The following is an 18715-nucleotide window of genomic DNA, read 5'->3' as shown; positions in this document are numbered from 1 at the left end:
TCTCTGCACCTGCTGGCAGAAAATACTGAACTGGGTGTGATCTGACCCTCTTCCCTCTAATGTTCTGCTCCTTCAAAGGCACCGCTGGCTCTTGGAGCCTGGGCTTGCAAGGCCCAGCCCTCTGCCTGTGTGTGTTCTGAGCTTGGCTGCCAAGAGAGTCCTATAAAAAGGGTTGCTTGAGGATATGGGAAATTTCCATAGGACAGCTTGGCTTGCAACTGACACAGAGGCAGTTTGGGTAACCTAACAGAATAAAAATGTACATGCAGTGAGAGTTCGGTGCTCCAGTTTCACCGAGTCATCTGGTAGAAACTGCTTTTATCAGGGCAAAATTACCTGTCTGGACTGGAACAAAAATAGGGTTATTTGTGGCTATTGTGAGGTCAGACACAATGAAGACCATAAAGAAAATGGCTGATAAATGGAGCGATGTACAGTTGCTCTCATCAGGTTGGAAACTGGGTCAAGTGAATAAGAAAAGAGGGGTTCTTGCTTTGGGGAAAGATTGAGCAGATTTGGCACCAGGTCCCTTTGGAAATTTCATGATCCTCTCTGGGCATTCGAGGGGCTCCAACTGCTCTTCCACATTGGAGGCCTTCAGGAGGCTTCTGTCAAGAAACGTTGACTGGAGTCTTGCTCTGAGCAGAGCACTGGACTTGATGGCCTCATGGGTCTCTTTTCACTCTGCCGTTCTATGATTCTATACATTCTTCCAATGCAGTGTGCTCTCTGTTTTCAGCTTCTGAAAGCTGTTGCACAATTCACATTCTACACTCAGTGATTGGAGGTATTGAAGTATGGAAGTATTCCACAGAAGTATGGAAGTTCAAAGCATTTGGCGAACTCATGTGAGAATTTGGTGTCCATTTTAATCTGAGAAGTCTACTTTGGTTTTTCCACCATGCTTCTTTCCATTCTTAGGGTGTGTGATTCCTTGCATAGGAAGTCTGGAGAGTATACAGACTCGAACCCTGCCATGTCAATGAGGAAACCTTGACCTTCTCAGCAAGGGCTGAAGCTGGCTTCACCATCTTGCCAGGCACCTTGCCACCTGGCTTAGTCTCTCCACCAGCCTCCTAACCATCTTTCTCTGCTGGCTCACATTTTGGCTTCCTGGATTGAGGCTCTCCTGAGAGAAGTTCCAGTCCGGAGATGAGAAGGGAAATTCCCTCCAGCCAAATTCCCAACCCACCTGCTGCTTACAAGCTTCTCCTACCTGATGTGATGCCCAGCAGGACTATATCTGCCAGTCAGCAGTGGCTGGCAACAGCCCCATGGGGACACCAGCAAGGGGGCTCAGCCCTTTGAGGGAGCTATAAAGACAAGGGCCTCCCCCACAGTAGTTTTGCCCATTTCTGTGTCTTGAGGAAGGGGCTTCCTCCTCTTTGCAGGCCCTGTGTATATGCACTGGAGGAAAGGAATACGGCTGCATGGGCGAGTCCTGATGGCGGGGGTGGGGGGGTGCAATTAGTGCAGTTCTGGGTAAAGGGAGAAGGTGCTGTGGGGAGAGCTGGTCAGGCAAGAAGGATGCAGCCCAGGCTGCATTAATGACCACGCCATGCTCTCACCTTCCTTGCAACAGCATGTTTGGCAGTTGCCCTTTCAGCTGCCCTCAGTTCTCCACATGCTGCGTTACAATGTCAGGCTGAGACACAATAAGACCTCCTTCATCCATGACTAATCCATGTGTATCTGAGAACAAGGTGGGTGAAGAGGGGGAGTTAGCCTTTCTCAACTCTGTCCACCAGGTGCTTTGTTCAGGATCAAGAAAGACTGTAAGACCAGAGAGGGGCCATTGCTGGAGTTTGTAGGAACTCCATTTAGGTCCCCCGTCCATTTAGCTCCTCATCTAGAATGCCGGCAACTTATGCGGAGTCAGTGAAACAGATGGGGGATTCTGTTGGTGTACCGTCCCCCGTCACCCAACAGCCTGCCTCCCTGAACTGATAGAGACCATCTTGGCTGCAATGTGGAGGCCCCCAAGGCTGCTGGTCCTGGGGGATGTTCTTCATGCAGAAATCTTGGAGTGGCTCAAGATTTCACGGACTCTCCAACAACCATAGGACTATCCAAACATGTTATTGGCCCAACATATGCAGCAGGGCACCCTTAAGATTTGGTTTTGTTTGTTTGTTTTTTTCAACCAGACAGGGGGAGAGTGATCTGAAGGTGGGACACTTTGAATTAGCTTGTGAGATTTAGACTAATGGCAACTTTTCTCCCCTCCAAGGCTAGGGGACACATTAGGATGGTCCATGTTACAGACTGATGGATCTGAATGGCTTCCACTGGGCTCTAGAGCACTTTCTTGCTGATAGGGCTGGTGCTAGTGCCAAACCCAGGTAAATCTCTAGAATACAGAAATGGCCTGGGCATTGGACACAATCGCTCCAGTATACTCTGGAGCTGAGAGTGATAAAACAAAACATGAATGGCTTGAAAGTTGAGAGCATTCTTAGCAGCTACAGCCAAGTTCTGGTATGTACCTACAGTCAAGTATAAATGGAGGCCGTGAGAGGCAAAGAAACAATATCTCACAGCCTCCGTTTGGTTTGCTGTCCAGCACAGTAATCTTCGGTTTGTTGATGGCCTACTACATGCTGGCTCTAATGACATCTTCGTGGCCTCTGTGGTTCAGTGCAATATATTTGCTAAGATCTTCTAAGATAAAATCTCTTACATCCACCAGGACTTAGACTCCATTGTTATTGCAGTGGAACCAGGCGAAATGTGCAGAGCATAGCCTGGTAGAGTTCCAGCTTGAGGATATTGCCAAGGTGCTTGGACACAGTTGGGTACATATGGCCATACTGAGTCCTTGCCCTTCTTGAATAAGAAAACTAGCAAGGCAGGAACTGCTGGCTGGGCCAGGGAAGTACAAGAAGGAATGGCTCCATTCCCTCTGAAAAAGGCAGTGGCGAGCTCACTGCTGAAGAAACCCTCTCTGGACACAGAACACAGTGTGATGCTGCAGTTAAGAAGGCAAACACCACCCTTGGATGTATAGCCAGAAACATCGCTTCCAGGGGGTGTGGGGGTGGTGTTGACAGTTCTACACAGCTCTGGTGCGCCCACAACTGGAGCACTGCACCCAGTTCTGGGCTCCACATTATAGAAGAGACATATTGAGGTTAGAAACGGTTCAGCGGAGGGTCACAAGAATGGTGGCCGGGTTGGGAGGGATGACATATGAGGATACATTGAGGGAACTGGGTCTCTTCAGCCTGAAGAAGAGGAGACTCCAAGGGGACCTTTGGTGATGTACAGGTATGTGAGGGGATGTCATGCGAAGGGGGGGGCAAGACCTGTTCTTCCCTGCAGTGGAGGGCAGGGCACGTTCCAATGGGGCAAAGCTCAAGGAACCGGGCTTCAGGTTGGATGTCAGGAAGAACTTCCCGACGGTTAGGGCCCCTCGGATATGGAATAGGCTTCCAAGGGAGGTGGTGGAGGCCCCATCAGTGAGGGTGTTCAAGGAAAGATTGGACAACCACATGTTGGGGATTACATAAGTGGAGCTGACTGGAGCCGTTGGTCAGACTAGATGGCCTGGAAGTCCCCTTCTGACTCATTTTGTTTCTATGTTTCTAACATCTTAAAAAAATTAGGCTCCTGACAAATAGGCTGTGCTGTGTGGCACTGGAAAGCTATTGCCCACCCTCCTTTTTCTCTCCCCCCCCCCAAGTTCGATCTTACCTCAGCAATCATAGAATAATAGAATATTAGGAGAGGAGAGGAGAGGAGAGGAGAGGAGAGGAGAGGAGAGGAGAGGATCATAGAAAAATATTAGAATATTCATGCATCCATTTTCTGCTGCCTTGGCTCTCTGGAGAATGGGAGATGCATTTATGGAATGAGGTAAGCTTCCTTGGGTGCCACCACCACCTCCTCGGACTGGTAGCTGAGGAAGTATTGCTGTCCTACTTAGACGAGTTAGAGTCATAGATCATACAGTTATAGAGTAGTAGAGTTGGAAGGGACCATGAAGGCCACTGGGTACAACCCCCTGCTGCTGCAGTCAAGCTCCTCCGTAAAAATTCAGGAGAAGGGTATGGACACTTTTGAAGGACATCAGACCTGAACAATAAAGGACAGAAACATTAAAACATAGAAACAGAGCAAGTCAGAAGGGGCCTCCTGGGCCATCTAGTCCAACCCCCAGCTCCAGCCAGCTCCACTCATGACATGCCTACCATGTGCATGCCCAGCCTGTCCTTGAACATCCTCACTGATGGGGCCTCACCCACCTCCCATGGAAGCCCATTCCATGCCCCAGGGGTCCTAACTGTCAGGAAGTACTTCCTGGCATCCAAACTGAACCTTGGTTCCTTGAGCTTGGCTGCACTGGAGTATGTCCTGACTTCCTCTGCAGAGGAGAACAGGTCAATACCCACCTCCATGTGACACCCCGTCATGTACCTATATGTCACCAACACATCCCATTGGAGTCTCCTCTTCTCCAGGCTGAAAAGTCTCACCTCATATGGCTTCCGCTGCAATCTGGCCACCAACCCTGTGGCCCTGCGCTGCACCAGTTCCAACCTGGCTATATCCTTCCTGTAATGAGGGGCCCAGAACTGAACCCAATAGCATGCAATAATATGGGGGTAGCACATGATGTATTATTATTACATGTAATAGTCAATGGTTTAAATCCTTGTTCAAGTATTGTTGGATTATACTTCAGGAGAAATGTAGTTACACTACATTTGTTAATTCAGTGTCAATTAGCTGGTGCCTAACTTCCCTCAAGCTAAACCTTACTTGGTATGGAGAGGAAAAATTAAACGCATTTGGACTTTAACAAGCTTGGTGTTTCAATCACGCATCTCTGGCTGCAGAATTGCAATCAGTGTCAACAGTCGCTCCATAGCGTTCCCCGGTTCTTGTGCCACGCCACTGCTGACTCAGCCTGCCCTGCCCTCCAAGCTGCACTGGAACTGGAAAGCTCCTCAGACCGAACCAGGCATTACTTTCGCATAGTTTCTTTCTGTCACACATGACTGTTGGAAACAGTGTTCTCAGCATTAGCCTGCTGACGTGAACATGCCCCTCAGCAGCTAGGAGCCAAAGGAGATGGTTACAGCCGTTTATGTTTCAGCACCATGGTCAGGTCCCATGGAGGTATCTCTGACCAGCCTGGAAAGGAAGAGCCCAATACAGCGGTATCTCAGCTCCCGAACTTAATCCGTTCCACAACTCTGCTTGTGACCCAAATTGGTCGTGAGCCAAGCTAAATTTCCCCATAAGATCCAATGTGAATGCGGTTAATCCGTTCTGTGCCCTCCGAATGTGGTCGTGAGCCAAGTCAAATTTCCCCACAAGGTTCAGTGTAAATAAGGTTAACCCATTCTGTACCTATTCTTTTTTTAATCAGAAAAATTTGAAACAAGGTGACAAAGAACAACAAAGTAACAAAGTACTGTACAGTACAGTGGAGAACACTAACGTAGGTGGGGGGGAGGTTATTGTTTGAGGGAGAGTCCCCCTCCATAAGGACACTGGGGAGATCTCTTTCAGGGGTTTCCTCTCTTCTTTGTCTCTTAGCTGCAGGACCAATTTTGGTGAAAATTCTGTCTATAGTCACTTGTTTTTTCCTGCTGTTTGTTACAGTTATGTTGGGGTGGTGCTTCTCAAAGAAATCCTGGCACTCATTCCATTTTTCCATAATGGACATCACATCACTGCTAACCTCCTCCCTGCCTTCCTCTTCCTCGGTGGAATCCTCCTCAGCAAGTGCCTTCTGCTGCTCACTCCGGAGTTCAGCGAGTTCTTCTGCCGTCAGCTCCTCCATGTCTTCCCTGCACGGATGCGACTGCGATCGTGGCCATCTCCCCACTCGGGGGGTAGGGGGTGGAGATGGCTACGATCTTGGTTGCCACCCAATGCAGAGTTCATGACCCCAGTCAAAATTTTCATGAAATTTTTGTTCATGACCTGATTTGGTTGTGAACCAAGGCATTCATGACCCGAGGCACCACTGTAATTCCAGGTGCCCTGAATGCTTCCTGGGGAAAAATTTCTCCCATGCCTTTAGGAATCTACCCCAAATTTCCCTAACCATTTTAGCAAGATGGCATATTTTAAGGGAACATGCACTGGTTACAAGCCCTTGTCCTCCTCTATGCCAGAGTTTTGAGCCAGTCTTCCTCATCAGTTTTTCCAAAAAGAGAAATACGTGACACAAGAATTTGTGAGAAATGTGACACCCTCTTTGGCCCCAGGCTGCTGGATTCCTGTGTCTCTCTGCCGTCTCCAAATCCACTTCCACTGCACTGCATTTCAGAACCTGCAGGAAGAGGGTGGGTGGAAGGGGCCCATTAGGAGGAGCAGAGTGGGTGCAAAGTGCCGCACTGTGCCTCAGAGCTGGGCTAAAGTGACCTGGGAAATGAAATGATGGAAGTCGTCGTGCTGGGGAACTTGTGTTATGGGGTGGGGGAGATGCAAAGAAGACGAGCTCATTCAGTCAGGGGCAATACAGTTTCAGTATTTCACTACATAGCTCCAGAAGCACCAACAGGGAAAGCTTGTGGATGTTATGTGCCATCAAGTAGTCTCCAGATTATGGTGACCCTAAGTATGGAAATTCTTTAAAAAGTCCTATCCATGACAGCCTTGCCCAGTTCTTGTAAATTAAAGGCAATGGTTTCCTTGCAGAGTCCATTCATCTCATCTAGTCCACTACTTGAAGTGTGTCTTTGCGATAAACAAATGGTTGTCTTCACAAAATTCATGCTCCTGCTTCATTACTTATACCTAGGAACATTTTCCAACCACATCAGCTTCTTCTTTGTTTCTTGTCTCTACGTTCCAGTCATCTAGGATTATTAGTATCTCTTCTTTGGGTGTTTTACCAATTTCCTCTTCATAGAATTATAGAACCAGAGTATCATACAATAGTAGAGTTGGAAGGGGCCAGAAGGCCATCAGGTCCAGCCCTGGTCCAGGCCCAGGTCTATTTCAGGAGACTAGAGCTGACAACTTCCCCAGGGAGTTGGTGCCATTGTCACACTGCTCTGACAGTCAGGAAACCCTTCCTGGTGTCTAGTCTAAATCTGGTTTCTGTCCTGTACTCTGGGATGAAAGAGAAGAGCTCAGCTTTGGCCATTCTGCCTTTGGTGACTCTGCCAGGATACGAGCTTAGCAAGAAAGCCTGGCCCCTGGCAACACTGCACGCATCCTCCCTGGCACTCTCAGCCCCCCTAAGTGCACTAAGGTGTGCACCCAACAGAAGGACAGAAGAGGGAGTCTACGAAGAGAGAATCCTGCAGTGACAAGGATTCCTCTGGGTGTGACTCTCCCTCTGCCTGGGGAACACAAGCTCTTCTTTCACATCTCCAGTGAGGGAAGGCAGCAGAATGCAATCGCAGAATCAATCCTTTTGCCATGCCGTTGGCATGTGCCAGGGGAACGACCCCTCATCCGAGCACCAAGTCAGCTGCTTCAGGTGGTGCCAGGCACCCCCCACAAAAATGCCTGGCAAGGCCAGAAGGTGTTACGGTGGTCAAACGTCTTCCTCACTTGAAGGTAATGCAGGCAAAGCACCGGTACCAGCCCACCTAGTCCTGCTCTTTCTTCCACCTGGCCCATGCCGGCCTCCCACCACAAGGCAGTGCTGCACCCTTGTTACAGACAGACTGCAAGCGTATGGCAGGGGCCTTTTTAACAGTCACACAATGTAAGGCTTTTCCTAGAATTATGGACCAGTAGAGTTTGGAAGGGGTTTGAAGGCCATCAGGTCCAAGCCCCCGCTCAGTGCAGGACCTCACGTTCAACCACCCCTCTCAGGAGGCTGTCCAGCTTAATCTCGAATGCCTCCAACGTGGGAGAGCTCGCCACTCCCCCAGGGTCGCTCACTGCTTCCATTGTTCTATTGCCCTAACTGTCCGGCCCAGCCGGAATCTGGCTTCTTGTAACTTGACCCAGTTATTCTGTGTCCAGCAGTCTGAGATGACTGAGATCCTGGCCCTCCTCAGTGTGGCAGCCTTTCAAATATTTGAAATTGGCATCATATATCTCCCCCCAGTGTTCTCTTCTCAAGGCTAAACGTACCCAGTTCTTTTAGTCCTTCCTCTTGGGACTTTGTTTCTGGTCCTCTGATCATCTTTGTTGCTCTCCTTGGAACCCTTTCCAGCTTGTCTGCATCTTTCCTCCTTGTAGGCACAATGGCTTAGGCAAGAAAAGTTCTCTGCTGCATGGTGTCTCTTGCACCCACAAAATCAGGTCATGAAATGCAGCATTTTACTACCAATATAGATGATGAAAGTCAAGCATATTTTGCAAAGCACAGTCTACTTCAGCTCATTGCTGAAGGAGGGAGGGGCAAAGCACATGCGACCATCAGCGGCCTCTTCACAGACGTTGCTAGGGCTTGGCTTGGTCATTTCAAGGAGCAGAACCACAGAAGAGCAGCAAGAAACTGTAGAGCTCTGGCCGCTGGATAAGTCAAAGAGCTGCCCTCCTCTGTGGAGAAAAGGCCAAGGAGTTTGGGCCAGATGCCTGTGGCTGCACCAGGGGGGCCAGGTGCTCAGAATTTAGGGCTTGGCTGTAAATGGATCATGGCTCCTCAAACAGCTGCAAGGAGGATGTGAAAAGGGAGCACAGCTATTTTCTTGGTGGCGATCCTTTGACGAGGCCAAGACCCACACACACGGTGCTGACAGAGCCCCCCACAGGCAACGGGGAGGGTCGCATACGAAATCTAACTCACATCCACAGCTGCCAGAGAGGAGCTGCTGCACCCTTCACCACCTGGATTCACATCCTCACCTCTGATGGGTTATCAGTGTGACAGCAGAAGCGGAGCTGGGCATGATGAATAAACATGAAGCCGCCACTGCTTGCCGGCTGGCCGCTCTGCCTGGCATCCCAGGCTGCGGCGGTGCCATCGTACGGAGCGCGAACAGAGAAGACAGCCTCACCTGCTGCCCCCACAAGGCAGACACAAGTGCGGAAGGCTCTTCTTCTTGTTGAATGGCTAAATAAACTTTTCTGTCTCTCGCCTGTGGGCTGGTCAGGAAGAAACCATCGCAGAACATGCCTGTTCTTGGGCAGATTCCATCTAGCACAGAATCACAAGGCCTGTCACTGGAAGCCCATCCATGCCGAAGCCGAGAAGGCAATGGCCACGGTGACCAGGGCACCTGGCAAGGCTGCGAACACCTCTGAAGCATGTGGGGTCTGATGTGCAAGGCCTTCTGTGGCTCTGGACCACATGTGAACTCAAAAGCCACAGACCTCTGTCCTCACAAAGCATTCGTTATGGACCCCAATGCACAGGTCACTCAGAATGAATTGCTGAGCATGCACAGAGTTGTTTGTTGAACCCAAGCTAGTATCCACCTCCAGGAACTCGCCTTATGATCATGGCTGGGCCCCATCTTTTGGGAAGGGCACCTGCCTCCTCTGTGCATGCCGCCCTTCTAGTTGGGCTGCTCTCCTCTGCAGATGGTGCATCGTGGGATCTGGAGCCAGGGCTCTGCACTGGTGTCCAAGAAACTCCCCTGCTCCACATCCTTTCCCACCAACTGCATGTCCTGGTCATCCGCAGAGCCTTCCTACCCCTCTGGGGTGTCTGGCCTGGAGAGCAGCCCCTCCGCTTTCCCCGTTCCAGTGCCTTGGCACAGCCCCCTGGCCTGGCTCCACCCATGCGGCTTCACGTGCCCCAGCCAGTGGCCCTTGAGAACAAGCAGCCAAGCAGCCCTCTTTCTCACCCCACAGCCCTGAAGTGAGCCTCCCACCGGCCAAGCCATCTTGTCTGGGGAGGGGTGGGATGTTCTGGGGAAAGGCACCCTCTGGCCGGGCAGGAACAGCGGTGCGATTAGCTGGAGCACTGGAGGTGTCAAGGGGGTGGGTGGCTGAGGACATGGCCGCACCCCTCCAGCACCAGCCTGTGACCTCAGCAGAGCAGACAAGGCGGTGCTTGTGGAGTCTCCAGGACCTATGGAGGACCCACAGCGAAGGGAACACCACTAGTTTGTTCTCCACAGGCGCTGCCTCTGCGGAGCGTGCATGAAACTAGCTGGGTTCAACACACCAGGGAGCTGGTCCCTGGCACTGAGCCGGGGGGACAGTGTGCCCACGGCTTGTTTATGGAAAGGAGCAGATGTGCAAGAGGAGAAGGGCAAGCGTTCCTGGCCGTCACTTCCAGCTGAGCCGCAGCCAGCAGCCTCAGGTGTCGGTGCCGCAGGGACAGCGGGCCGGCAGGCAAACATGCAGGCTCCAAGACTCGACTGTGGCCCTGCGAGCCGCAGCACAAGCCCACCAAGGGCAGCCCCTGAATGTGCCATGCCTGGCCAGCCTCCCCACAGCTGCACAGCCCTCCCGGCCCCACACTCTGCATGTGCCCCCCTTTGCCTGCTGGGCACCCCCAGCTCAGCCTGCAGCTGCAAGTCCCAGGAGTCAAGCTCAAGCCAGAGAGGTTGTGCCAGAGGTGCCTACAGAAAGGTTCGCAGGCAGCAGCGCCGCAACCCCAGGAAGCTGCAGCATGAGGGCCCTGGGCGCGGGGCGGCTGGAGTGGCTCGGTTTCATCTGGGGTGCATGTGGGGCAGGATAGCAGAATGGCAGACCAGGGTTGCCCGCCTTGCTGGCATGCCTGGCATCATGAGAGGAAAGGCTCATGGACACGCGCATGTGCAGAGAGTGCTGCTGGGGGGGAAGCGGTTCTCACACTCCTATAAACGTCTTTCCTTTCCCTCCCCCTTTGCCTATGCATCCCCCTTAGATCCGTTCTCCCACCAGATGGACACCCTTCTTCACAGCTCCTGCTATTGCAAAACCTGCAAGGTGGGTGGCCCAGGACGTCTCTAAGCTGCCAGCAGGGCGCTCCGGGTGGAGAGTGCTGCTTTTTGGCCACGCGTGTCTCACCCACCTGCCCTCTCCAGCCAGCTCCCCTTCTCCTCTCCCATACCTCTGGCAGCAATGGTCCCAGCTTCCCAGCAAGCCCCAGTCCCATGCACAGAGATGCTGCTTTTGGGGAACTGCCACATCCTCGCGTCTCTGCCTCTGCCCTTTTGCCCTCCACCCTACTGGCTCTGCTCCTCCCTCCCTGCAGCAGAATCTGTGCAGAATCAGGCTTCCTCTACTGTCATCCTGCATGCCAAAGCTCCCCTAATTATGGCTGCTTCTGACTAAAAGCCCTTCCTGATGAAAGGGATGACCTGGAGGAGCAGCTGGAGCACTTTCAGAAGACACTTGCCTCAGGTTTCCTGGTGGTGCTGGTGGGGCACCGACAGGGCTCCGTAAGCGCCTCCTTTGGGCACTGGTGTGTTGAGGGATCCACGTTCAGTCGTGCCAGTGTCTGCCTCAGAGGAACACGCCCATGAAGCTCTGTGCACTAGCTCACAGGGAACAGGTGTGTCATGCACTGACGGACCTTTCCACACAGGGAGACTGCAGAGGTGTCAGTGCAAGATGTGGAGACCTGGAAAGATGCCAAATATTGAGATGCTGCCACACCTGCAGGGCCATTTTGGAAACTGTGGCATCAGACTTTGGCCTAATAATCCCTTACTCCAAGACGCCTGTGTGCAGGCCCCCTTCAGAGGAAAAAAAAATGGCCACCTCCCTTCAGCCTCACCTTTGGCCCTGGAATGTCTACCATGTGAAGAAGATGGTACATAATCTGGATAAGCAGTGCTTTGCAGACGTCATACAAGCAAGACGAGAAAGGCCAGACTGGATGGGCCCACAAGCTGGGCTCTCCCGGGCAGAGGGCCCTGAGCGCTGAACTCACGTCAATGCCGTTGCCCAGCGGCCAAGTGCTCAGTACCGGGACCGCACCTGCATGCTTCCCCACGTGCTCGGGGGCGCCCGGGAGAGATGAACAGGCACACAAGGCCGGGCTTGGCTGTCTTTCGGAAAGTGCCTACAGCAAGCAGTCTTGCCCCCGGCGAGCTCTGCACCAGCCAGCCAGCCAGCCAGCCAGAGCAACCGGTGGCTTCCCGGCTTCCCCTCCCACTTGGAAGACGGGCCTTTCCCTTTCCCTGCAGCCTGGCCTCGCAGCACCCTCCCGGGCTCCGTGATCAAAAGGCCACGACGGGGCGGGGGCGTCTTCGGCTTGGGCCTGCAGGCTCCGCTCGATGCCCACAGAACTGCGGGCGGCACTGGTGCGTGGTGAGGAGCAGAAAGCAATTGTCTTGTGGAAAAGGGATTCACTCGGACCTTCTCCCTGGTGTGCCCGCTCTCAAGGGACAGGTAGGTGTAAATTATGTGAGGCAACAAATGCCGTCTGGAGTGGGACAGACCCAGGCTTGTCATGCCACCAGATCAACTGAAATGTGGCAGTAATAGCAGGAGTTGCGCTACACTGCATTTCTACCCCCCTCTCCCAAGGCAGCTTGCATAGTCCTCCTCCACTCCCGTCTCTCCTCACAACAATCCTGCGAGGTGGGCTAGGCTGAAAGACAGTGACTGGCCTGAAATCCCCAGTGGGTTTTATGGCCAAGCAGGGACGACACTCCTCATCTTCCAGTCCCCCAGTCCAGCACCTGCCACCACGCCGCGTGGGCTTTCCTCAGCCGACCCCTGCATGCTGTTGCTGGAGGAGGCGGAAGAGAGGAGGAGGGGCTGCAGGACATGGCATGAGTGCAGCTGGAGAGCTTTGCAGCCTCAGCAGGACCCCTCCTCTCTCCGGAAGGCAAGATGCGCGACATCCCTGCCTCGGTGCGAGCATGACCAAGCAGAGAGGACAGCCTGCCTTCGGGGTGATGGCACAGCAGCTGTGGTGCCCAGGGGACTGCGCCTCTGTCTGCAGCACCACGGCGTCCGCGCAGCACCAAAGAGCACGCCTGCTGCGGATGGCGAGAACCTTCCCCACGGGGCCTCAGTGGATCTGCAGGCTGAACCCGCAGAGGTTTGCTGTGATCCATTGCTTCACATGTTGGAAGCTGTCCAGAGATGCTAATGGGGGTGGCATAGAAAAGCTTTTAATTAATACAGAAATAAAATATGAACTTGGAAGCTTTGGTTCATGTCACCACGTCTTCATGTGCATACACAAACACACATGAGCGCATTCGATTCACTCAGAAGAATAATGGTGCTGTGCACAAAGGACCGGTCAAATTTCTCCACCCTATTTGGAAGCAGAGCCAATGGGTAATGATTTCAGCTAATTTCTCCACTGCTTAGAGGTGGGCTCAGTTAACAGTAGTTGCATCAAAGCATCTTTCTTTTTCTCCAAAATGCCTTCTTCTTCAAGCTCCTCATCGAGCTTGCAAGCGGCAATGGCAGCAAATGTGTTGGGGCCTGAGCAACATGGTGCCTCTTCCACGATGCTCAGCCAATGGCATTGAGCATGTGCTGGAAAAGGGTCTGAACACAGAGAGGGAAATGTGGGCAAAATGCTACAGCTTGGCCTCCTATTCCTAAGTGAGGCCAGGCGAGGGGAGGAGCAGAAACATCTCAGAACCTTTCTCAGAAAAATCACCTTCTAATAAACTTTGCTTCAGCTTGGCTTGCCATCCTTTAAAGCACCTTCATGCATCTGGGAGACAGTTATATAGAAGTATACAGAAGAGTACTGTGAGGGTATCCAAGTGAGCTATTTTTAATTATTTTTAAAAGATCTAGTTTTAAGGATGCTTCACAAGCTAGGCCATGTTTCCTACCAAAGTTCTGATCTGACTGGGCCCGAGGCCTGGGGATTAGGCAAGTGTTTGTGTGCATCCAGCTTCCCTCTTAATTTTGCACACTTAAGTTGTTCATTATTGGCCTGCCTGATGCCACCCTGGGCTCTCTTCTTCAATACGCTTGAGTCTGTTGAGCATGAAACCCTTGTCTGTGCTGAAGCCTTGGAGCAAATTGAGCATAGGAAGCAGCAGACAAGAGCTTGCACATATCAGGGAGAAGGTGGCATCCAGCCGCTGGAGAGGGAGCACAAAGGCGGTGGCTTCCTTGCAAGAGGCATGGTCAGTGCTTCTCTCCAGAAAAGGAAGACTGAGGCGTCAATCTGTATGATTATTAAGTGCACGGAGAGCTGCAATTGCCCAATGGTGGGAAAAACAGCATTCTGTACATGCTCAGAGGCACTTTTTATTCACCATTATTTTTTGCCAAGAGTTACAAAATTAAATAACTTCAAGTAAACCTCAACTTGCATGCATAGACATACATATATTCACACACCCAAATATGTACATCTGTATATACCAGAGCTGGGCAAGGTGCTGCTTGTGGCCAGCATCTAGCCTCGCAAATAGTAAATCATATTAAAAATTAAATTAAAACCCAGATGGTATCCGGGCTGGCCATTTGCAAGCTATTTTGTCCTTCTGGAACTTTTAGCATTGGTCCAGGCCCCTGCCACCATGGCAGAGGCGGTGTGGGCCCAGGGGGCTGGAAGTCCAGGGAGTGAAGGAGCCCCTCGACCTCCAGACATCACCTGCCCCTCGTATATGCACAGCAGGAACGTAGGGCCTGGCCATGCTCGGCCCTTTCAGGCATCCAGCAACACCGCAGCTGCCCCCTTTAGCCGCTGCATCAGCGGCTGCAGGGTCCCTGCAAGGAGAGAACCCCCAGTGGCCAAAGAAACTCTGCTGCCTTCCCACTGCAGAGGCCAGTGGGAGAGGCCAGCTGGCGAGGTGAGCCGTGGACAGCATGGCATGCCCCGGGGACATGGGTGGGCACCGCTGCTCTAACCCAGTGAGGGATCTTCTCCAATAGGGGCTTTTCTCAGCCTTTGAAAGTGCCCTATAAATAGGCAACTGGAGGAAACTTAGTTGCACCAGTTCCGTCCTGGGCGGCAGGAACACCCGGCAGGGCCACACGGCTGGCCGAGTTTCCCACGAAGGCCAGTGCCTGCTTTCCTGGATGGTGCTGATGGGGCCAACCTGCCATGACCTCCTTGGAGTGGGGAGGGGCTCCAGCTCAGAGCCAGAGCCCCTGCTCGCTGTGGGGAGAGTCCCAGCAAAGATCCTTGGCCACCTACCTGGGCCAGGCTGGGAGAGACAGCTACACCTGAAACTGGAAAAGCCATGGCTGCCGGGCCATGCAAGTCGTGGTGGGCAAGGAGGGCTGAGGAAGGCCTGGATCCCTCCAAGCTGCTTCCCAGTCCCCTGCCGCCAAAGCCCCCGAGAGGCGGGGTGGGGGGCAGGGGCACTGTGCTGGTGCCCTTTAGTAGGAGGTGACTGAGCAAGTTTCCCTCTTGGCTTGTTCAGAGCCTCTCCCCGCTTTCCCAGGCCAGAGCAGTGATGCAATGCAACCCCCCCTCCCCGCGCTCTGCCTCCTGGATGTGCCTTGTGGCTCCCAGACAGCTGCTGCCATGGAGAAGCTGCTTCTTCTCATCTGCAGCAGGAGCAGCCACTACACCGGGGTGAGCGCAGGCTGGCAGGGAATCCTCCTGTAGGCCTCCTGGGCGGCTGAGCAGAGTGGGAGTCTGAGGCAGACGAACTGCAGAGCAGGCCCCGGCTCCAGCCCGACGGGTTTAGGGAGTGCCAGGCAGGTGCTTGCAACATGGCAGCACAGGAAGCAAAGTGCAGCAGAGGGAGCTCTCCGGATCTCGGCAGGGAGGTGGCAGCAGCCGCCCGCCGCCTGGAAGGGGCCTGACAGATGCTTTGCACACTGTTTCTCTGCGGCAGAAGGGAAGGCTGTCCACGTCGGGAAAGGGGCATGGGAGTGCGCGTGTGATCATGTGGACATGCGCTTTCTATGGGCACAGGAGGGCTGCTCCTACCCGTCTCTGTGGCAGCCGAGTCCCCCTTTTCTCTTATGAGGCACTGGCTGGCCCTGCTCATGCAGCGCCAGGAACTGTGGATCTGCAGCCTGAGTCCTCTGGGCAGTGATCCGTGTCCCTGCAAAAGCACCCCTTGCCCCATTTCCCCACCTGGCCAGAGATTCCGGGGCACCACGGCCATGTGGCTGCCTTTGCATGAGGGGTGACGCCGTGAGCTGCAGCATGTCTCGGTGCAGTTCTGTGACAGAAGGAATCCCGGAGCTGGAAGGGCTGACACCCACAGCCTGCGCAGAGGATGCCAGCCCCAGGAGCAGGTGCACAGAGCGCTTGCTGCAGGCACATGCTTCTCCAACAGGTGCTGTGCGCATCATGGAGCGGTCCGAGCAAGAGATCCTACACGAGGAGGGCCTGCAGAGGCAGCTGGCTGGGATCGGCTGCTCCACCAGCAATGCCAAGTGGGCCGTCGCAGCAGTGTGTGTGGGGGGGGGGGGGAGCAATGCCACCCAGGCTGCCCCCACGCTCGGCAGCAGCCCTGCACAGCCTGCCCCTCGGCACGCTGCAATGGGGGGGCAGTGGCTCCTGGGGCTCTTTGGAGCATGCCCCTGAGGTTCGACTGGCAACAGCAGGTTGCCAGGCCTGAGAGGTGTGCAAGGACTTGCCTGCGAGTGCCCCCGCACCCGTGGGGTTCACTGGCCAGTGCCGCCCGGCCCCACACTCCGCCATGCAGGCTTTGCACCAACAGCAGCCGGCTGGGGTCCCGCGTGCCCCGCCAGCCATTCAGACCTGCACGCCTAGAGCCAGAGAGGCTGCGGCAGTGGGGCCCAGCCCCAGAAGCCACCTCCTGCTCCCACCGCAGTTGCGAGCCCGTGAGCACATGCAGAGTGCCCACGAACCCAGCACCACACGGCTGTGAGGCCCGAGCAGGAGCAGCTCCTTCCTGCTCCTTGGGACACCCCGCCGAGCTCCGACCGCCCCCTCCAGGCCCTCCTGGCACTCGCAAGTGCGGCCGCCCACCCGCCCACCGGCGCCTCCTCGCGAATCCGGCCCGCAGCTCCGGCCTACGTGGGGAGCGTCCCGCCGGTGCGCCGAAAGCTTGGACGAGGAGGGAGCGGGGGAAGTCGGCGTGGGGGCGGCCTGCTCCGCCGGCCCGGGCAGATCCGCGGGGAGCAGGGCCTGCCTGCCTGCCTGGCGCTCCGTCGGGCCCGGGGCGCGGGAGCCGCGCGGCGCCTCCCAGCCTGGAGCAGCGGCAGGAGCCGGTCCGCCGCGCCCTCCAGGGCCAGCGAGGGCTGCCAGGGGTCTGTGGCGCGTCCGCCGGAGAGGCTGCTGGGCCGGCCTGCTTCGCGGACAGGAGCAGCGAGGGGCCCCGCGGGGACGTGCCTCCCTCAGCAGGGCCTTCGCGGCGGCCGCGGGGCACAGGCCGGGCGAGGCCCCCCGAAGCGCCGGCGGAGGGCCCGCAGCAAGCGGAGGTAGTCGGCGGCGTGCGTGGCTTGGCCGCTGCATGCGCCCCGCCTCGAAGGCGCGACGGGGCACCGGCGCGTCGGAAGAGTCGGGCTGCTCCTGCCTGCTCGCCCCTGCAGGCAGTCCGACCGTCCGGCCGCCAGGCCGCCGCGCAGCCTGCGCAAGCAGCCCGCCTCAAGCCGGCGCGGGGGCGCTCCCTGCCCGCCTTTCGAGCGAGCAGCGTCCAGAGGTTCGCTGGACCAAGCGGGGCTGCGGAAGCGCGGCCAGGGCTGCCCGGCCGCTCCCGTCGGCCCCTCTCCTCCCCGCCGCCCTGCCTGCAGCGCCCTGCAGAATTTCCCGGGCAGGCCGGCACTCTCCGTCCCTCGGAAGACCCTCTGCCCCGGCGGCGGCGGAGCAGCGGGGCGCGCCAGCCTCCGCCCTTCATGTGCTCAGCAAGAGGGCAGAGGTGTCACTCGGAGGGCCAGGAAGTGCCCGTCCCGGAGGACACTGCCGCCTTCTGCGTGAGGGAGGGCCGCCCTCGGGAGCGGCTTCTGCTGCTCCGCAGCGCTGCCGGACCTGTTCCTTCCCGGGCAATTCCGGGCAGGGAGCCTGCAGAAGCAGTCGCGCTCCAGGCCCAGGATCGCTAAGCGAGCCGTCCAAGGCACGTGCTCCACGGGGCCAGATCTTCGTCCTGCTCGCGATTCTCCGTAGACGGCAGCTTGTGGCGATGAGAGCCCGAGCCTGCGCCAGGATCCTGCGAGGGTTTCCCCCGCGATCGCTCTCCTTCCTGTGGGGCAGACAGAAGACATGCTCCCGCCGCCGCGACACACGTCACCCGTGATGCAGCAGGACTGCTGGTGGCCCGGCCGGCACCCCTGGAGGCGGCGCGGGGCGTCTGAGCCGCGGGGAGCCGCGCACATGCCGGCGCGCACCGCGGGGGCAGGCTGCTCCTGCTGCCACTCCCCCTGTTCTGCCAGGCCACGGCGTCGGGCTGCTCTCGGAGCGGCGCCACAGCAGAGTGGGCGCGGCGTCTCTGCCCGCCAGCCTCTGTCCCATGCCGAGCGAACAGCGGCCCCCGCCTCGCCCATTTCTGGAGGCGCTCGTCGTATCTTCCTCGAGGAATCAGGCAGGAAACCAGGAGCAGGAAGCAGCGCAGGCGCGTCCGCCGTTCTGCCGCAGGCTCAAGCTGCCGCCCCACCGAGCTCTGAATGGCGCATTCACACAACGGACTTAGGATCTCGGTTTCAGAATGCGGCGAGCAACGCGGTGCGTCCAACAGAAACCGCAAAAGCGCGTCAAGTTCTTCCTCTCCGGGTGCTGAGTCCGGGGTCGCCACGGAGGCTTCCCGGGACAGGAGACCTGCCGGGAAGAAGACAGAGGCATGAAGAAAACCGGGGAGCGTTTCTCGCGTCCTCCCCGCGCATGCCACCCACCCGCGATGCGCTCCCTTCGAGTCTATACCGGAATCCGGAGGCCACGAAGCCGACACACGGGCGCGCGCACCCCTCGACCTTCGGAAAGGGCCTGCTAAGCGGGTCGGCGGAAAGGCAGTTAGCCCCGCCCGGAGGGCACGAGATAGGCGCCGAGGAGCAGCAGCGCCGGCGCCGT

This window comes from Varanus komodoensis, unplaced genomic scaffold (assembly GCF_004798865.1).
Source record: "Varanus komodoensis strain SLA01 unplaced genomic scaffold, ASM479886v1 scaffold118, whole genome shotgun sequence".
Taxonomy (NCBI): Eukaryota; Metazoa; Chordata; class Lepidosauria; order Squamata; family Varanidae; genus Varanus; species Varanus komodoensis.
This window is presented reverse-complemented; position numbering follows the sequence as displayed.